Source organism: Lygodium microphyllum, chromosome 27 (genome assembly GCF_053477565.2).
Source record: "Lygodium microphyllum isolate KBCC chromosome 27, Lygodium_microphyllum_v1.1.10, whole genome shotgun sequence".
Lineage (NCBI taxonomy): Eukaryota > Viridiplantae > Streptophyta > Polypodiopsida > Schizaeales > Lygodiaceae > Lygodium > Lygodium microphyllum.
The window spans coordinates 49,695,492-49,702,169 of NC_141161.1; positions in this window are offsets into that span (position 1 = coordinate 49,695,492).

Genomic DNA, 6,678 nt, shown 5'->3' on the forward strand with positions numbered 1-6,678 from the left:
TTGGTGTAGTTATAGCACCAGTAAATTAGTATAACTAGTTAATATACACTATTTGAATTAGTAGGCTATTTTCTTTATATTTTATCTTTTCTCACTTTGTGTATATTATATTGTATGAGAAAAAAAAGGAAAAACTAGCAAGAAAACATTATATTGTGTGAGAAAGAAGAAGAAAAAATTAGGAAGAAAACATTTTGGCCTCTATCTCTCTTCTTCTATTCTTGAGTAATCTTCTCCTTACATGGATTACGTGTGTTGAATGTAGCATCTCAAGTAAGTTTCCCCAACATGCAATTTGTGCCACTCCATCCATATGCAGTATTAGATGTATGCACACTTGAGAGAGCACCTTTCATTGTACATGTATTGTTCTTGCATGCACATAATTAGGATATTTTGCCACTCATACAAATTCCATGTTGAGTAAATAAGAAGGTTGGTTGATTTTGAGGGCCCTAAAGAATGCCATCAGTCATGATAATGGGTTGTTCTTTTAGTCAATCATCAAATGCCCATTTCTTCTTTATGAGCAATATGAGTTCTTGGGAGATCGGAGTGGAGAGCAATAATTTCCTTTTAATGAGTGTGAAGAGGTAAGCATAAAGGACTTTAATTCTTAATCATGTGTTTGCATTTTGCATTTAGTATTGCAAAATATAGCATAGGCTATATGTGATTTTTTGATTATATCCATCTTTTTGTGTACTACATTAAGTGTTTGGATTGCATAATAGCATTATTCTTTAATATGCACTTCTTTGAGTTGCATGAGTGATTGAGCACATGGTACATTCCAAAGCATAATTTAGGGTAGGCACACCACATAAAATATGTACATCTAAAGGCAACAAAGTATTTGAAGACTCCAAAGAGACACTCGATCTCTTGTCTACCATGTAGTAGGATTTTCTAGAATCAAAGCATCATGTTTTTGATGGTTCATTAAGCTATGTGCTTCAAACACTACCATGGATTCAACCAATTTCATTGACACGAGATTAGCTTTGAGATGATATGGGTGGAACCCAAGAGGCATTTGATTGTGGAGAGCATGGAAATTATGACTATGAGTTTCCAATGAGAACATATTCCAAGCTCTTGATGAAAAACTAGTGTTAAAACACACCTTAGCTTGTTGCATTCATTTAGAAAAAAAAGAAAAATCTATTACTAAAAAAAGAGACGTTGTTATGCATTTTCATGCAAATTGTACTGCTTGTGGTAGAGCTATTTGGTTGCTATTTGGTTGCATGTATGGTTACTTGTTTTGTGTTTATGTAGCATAGGATTTTTTGTTTAGTGCTTAGATTAGGATGCTTTGATATGATTTTTGTTTTACGTGATGCACATAAAATTTTGGTCAAGATTTTCAAAATTTTTTACAAGTAGATGCTAAACTTTTGAATAGAGTTGCTTGATGCTAGAGATCAAGCAAATTTTCTTGCCTTTATGCTTGCATATTCATAGTATTATAGGTTAATGTGCACATCATGTTGCATATTTTATCAATTCACTACACTCGAGGGTCGTTTCCTTTTTTTGGAACTTCCATGACACAACATAGTTGAGCACTGTATGCATAAGGCCTAATGTAGCTATATGCATTAAAAGCTTAGTTGCTCCAACATATTGTTGGGAGTCGGTAGAGCACATAACAAAACCTCTTATCTCTAGAACATGCACATGTATAGTACTAACACACTAGCAATAGTGAACCAATAGCACACTTGGTAACATGTATCTCTTCCCACTCACCCACCCAACCAACCCAAGAAAACACAATTTTGGTGAATTTGGGAAACTGTCAAGTCCCATTTTTTATTTTTAGAATATTGGAACTAAAAAAAAGATGCCTTCAAGTCACCCAAAGCTACCATCTAATACACAATTGGAAACCTTATGAAAAATGGAATGTATTGAGCTATTGAACACCAAATTAAGAGCCATGATGTGAGAGTTATAGCAAAGAGAAAGTTTTAACCATGAGTCTTAAACTTGTTGGAAATATCCAAATTCACTAATGGCATGTTAGAATAGAAGCACCACCTTACACTTGCAAGGTTCCAAACTAAAACCTATACAATACGTCAAAGCAACTCATTTCAATGAGGCAAAGGTTCATGGTTCTTCTTTCTTATCCTTGGATAACATTTACATCATTTTGATAATCATGGCAATGTAAGGTACATGGTACATCCTTCTTTATCTTCAAGGAAATCATTTACATTAGAAAGTAGGTACTGATGTGAACACTGGAATATGCTAGATGTTTTTTCACAAGAATCATGAGCATGTAAGCATGCAAGGTACATTTAACAAGGAAAGAGTCCCTTAAGGAGGATTAAGCAACTTTGGAAAGAACATATGCAAGTTTCTTCTCATAGCCACAAAAAGCTCCAAGTAGTGGGGATAAGCATATTATGCACAAGGCCCAAGGCCAACTTGATACAAAGAGATGTTGGGCATTACACTAAGACCATCAAAAGTACATTTTTAAACCAAGTACAAAATTAATCATATCTTTAAAAACTAGGCCAAAAGCCACTAATGTTTGATATAATCTACGACAAAACTCTTCAAAGTGAGCTTTGTAAGCCCACCAAAACACCATCAAAATATCACAAAAACTTGTGGGCCAACAGCCCACGAACCACCATAAAAAGCCCTAGCAGGACTTCCAAAAATAGAAAAGAAGTAACCCTAGCAGCACTTGGATCACCACATTAATCCATCTTACAAAACATAATCTCTAGCTGATACAAGTTGCAGGATGTCATATAATAATTGCAATGCATAACCCTAATTTCTTGTAAGCTCTTACCCCACATGATTTCATAAAATATATCCCTAAAAAACAATCATCTCCTTCCATGACATTTGAGAAGGTAAACGCTTCAATCCTGGACTTCAAAGTCCAAAATATATTTGTTCTTTTAGTAGCTTATGTCTTCAAGGTACTTCAAATCACTCTCTTGTACTCTTAACAAACCAATTCTCATGGGAAAATGGTGAAGGGAAAAAGGATAGTACGTCATTTCATGGAACTCACATTGTTTTTAGAGAGCATGAAGAGGAAAAGGGACATCCCATTTGATCAACATATTTACTCTAAATGGGAAAGTAAAGAAGAATAATGGCAACCACATACTCATGTAGAGTGAAGGAAGAGAAGAATAATAGTAGCCTATTTCATTGCATGAAGAAGAATAGTAGCCAGGTATAACTATAGTGTTGTCCTTTTACCATTCTCTTCTCCCTCCCCTTTCTCTTCAAATGGCATGCTATTTGTAGTAAATTGGAGCATCTCTTCCACCCTACACAATCATGAGCAATAGGAAATAGATACACCTATCTAATCCATATCAATAACATGTGTTATGTTGCATATTCTATAGCTCAAACCTACTTGTCTAGCTTTCTATTTCAATTCCAAATGTAATCTACTATCCAAGTGTCAACACTCCATGAAATTATTCCACATCAATAGTGTAACAATTTTCGTCATATAATCACGTTTATTTATTTTTGTTAGCCTTTTATAAGGCTTAAAATAATTTCTTTAAATCATCCACTAGCCCCCATACACATGCCTTCTAAAGCTCAACTCATTAAGGCTAATAGAGATTGTTTTTCTATGCCTTGATAGACTAACATTATGAGGCTTTTCTTTATGATCATAAGTATGTACATGCCACACAAGTGCCCATCTATGCAAGGTATATATTTCCAATACTTTTGGCTATTAAAAGCATTATTAGAAGCCACAATAATTCAATAAAAAACAATGACATATATAAGCCTAAAAAATAAAATCATAATGTCCTTGCCACTAGGGTTCATAATGAGTACACACATTTTCACTACTAGAGCACTTAATATTTCCAAAATCATGTCATATATATATGTACTAGGATAAATTGAGAGTTTCCATAAAAGTCTTGATATCATTAACTTTCCCCCCATAATGCTGAGATGGCAAGCTCAACACATATAGACATTGATGATGGATCACTTAGTTAGATAAGTCCGCATGTCCACACTTAGAATGTTAGTGGTCATTATAATCCTCACATGGCCATTGACTTATCACTTGTTATATTTGTTTAGTTAAACATACCTATAGTAATTGGTATAATTCTAGTACCAATTGAATAGTATAGTTAGTTATGTAGTATTCGACTTAGTGGACCACTTTCTTTGTGTTGTATCTTATCTAATTTTGTACACATTATATTATGAGTGAAATAAGGAAGAAAAACAAGCAAGAAAACATTCTGGACTCAATCTCTTTTCTTCTATTCTTAAGTGAGCTTCTTGTTATATATATTGTGTATAATACAATAGCTCAAACAAGTCTCTTCTCTACCACGTGATTTGTGACACGATATTAGAGTGGTGCCATTAAGAGAGGCTAGTTTTAAAGGCTAAAGTGAAGGAGAAGGAGAAAAGATTCAAGTAAAGAAGTAATTAGTAAGAAGATCTCCCATTCTCTGTGTCTTTCCCTTGGATAGTGCCTTTGGAGGCATTGAAAGTAAGGCAGAGAAAACACATTGGATTGTTGTGTTTTTGGCTATCCAAGGCAATTTCATTCCTAATTTTAGATTTGTAAGCTTATAGAATAAAATCTTAGGGTCTATGATAATTTCAGTTGTGTCAGTTGTTCTCACATATACATGCTACAAGTTTCAAATATATAAGTTTTGAGATGGTTTTCAGGAAGTAAACACTAAGTTTATCAATAAATAGGTTGCAAATTGTATGTACTATTGAAAAGTTAGTGAAAAAGGTTGCCTAGTTTATTGCTATGCACATCTTATGGAAGGTTGCAAAAGACTTGCTTGTTGTTTAATACTCAATTTTGTCATAATAATTGACAATAGTAGAAATCCTATTATTAAGAAGCTAGATAAGAACAATTATCCATCATGAAAGTTCTATGTGATGAACTTTGTCATTGGAAAAGGCCCCTACAAGTTTGTTTCACACGAAGAAAAGAAACCAAAGCTAAGTAATCTTGCAAGACTGCAGAAGAAATACATGTGTGGAAAAAATAGAATGTAAAAGAGAAAAAAGTAATGTATTGATTGTTTGTGTTATTGATAATACTATGTTGGGGCATACTAAAAATGTAGAAGACTCACATAAAACTTGGACAACCTTTGAAAATATATTTTGGATAAATACAAAGGCATGAAAGATTTAACTCAAAATAGTTTGAAGAAAGGAAAGATATCTCTACATGAGTATATTTGAAAGGTGAGAAGCATTACGAATGCCTTAGCAGTTATTGTTGCAAAGCGTGATGATGATGATAATTTTGTATCTACTTTAGGTGGCCTTAATAATGAGAAGGCTTCAAAATATTTTATTATTACTTTTATGTATGTACAAAAACTATTTCTAGATTTTGATGATTTGGTCTCTCTCATTGATGAATTAACATATCAATATGCAAGGTGGATCATCTAAAAGAAGTGGTGAACAAGTCAAAGTATTTTACTAAAGTTTAAGAAGGGGATATGGTAGATCCTCTTCAACATGCCATAATATGTGTTTTAACTAGTAGTAACCGACAAAAATAGGTGAAATCAATAGTTTGGTGACATGCGGATTTTAGGAGACTAGTGATTCTAAAGACGAGGGAAGCTCTAGAGAAAGAGGTAGATGGCAAAATAGAGGTTCTAGTAATTTTAATCTGATTTATTTTTACTATGGAAGATGTCATATTGCAATCCATTATTATGATAAAAATGATGATATTTATAACAAAAAATTATAATGAGAAAATTATGTATTATCTTCAAGATAGAATGATGACAAAAATAAGTGCTTTCTTATTATGCAACATATAATGAATGTTGTTATAAGGAAAGGGGCATGTGATGATACATGATATATTGATTCAAGTGCATCTAGTTATATGACAAGCCATGCTGAATGATTTGAAAAAATATATGATTTATAAGGTTTAGATTATATAGAGATAAGTGATGATTCATGTCAATCACCAATGCCACACATTGGAAAATTTCCTTTGTCCTTAGATGATGGTTAGACAAAGTATTTATTAGATATATTACACGTGGTGTCCATCACAAAGAGTTTGGTATCTGTTGATCAAATGGTAGAGGAAGGACTATAGGTTAGATTTAATGCGAAGGGCTATTTTGTTGAAGAATTTAATAATAAGTGTAGATTGATTGCAAAAGGAAGAAGAGTTGGCTGGATGTTTACTTTACATACTGGAGTTCTTGCTATAAATGGTACTATGTAAGCTAAAGCCAAAAGTTTGGTTGTAGACATTGAAATATGGCACAAATATATTAATATGAAAATTTGCAAAGGCTAAAATTAATATGGCCTAAAGGTTTTGGTTCCACACTTGTCATGTAGAGTTGTAGAATCACATAAAGCCTATGAAGCATGTCAATTTGGAAAGCAAGAAAGGCAATCATTTTCACATGATAAATATGTATGGAAGAACATACTTGATGTTGTGCATATAGATATTTGGGAGACTACGAAAAATGTATCTCTTGGTAGTAGTAAGTATTTAGTTACATTCATTAATGATTTCTTTAGGAAACTATAGGTTTATTTTATGAAGGAAAAGAGTGAAGTGTTTGAGAGCTTGATACTCTATTGAGAAGAAAGGGTATTATTGTTATAACCTTGTCA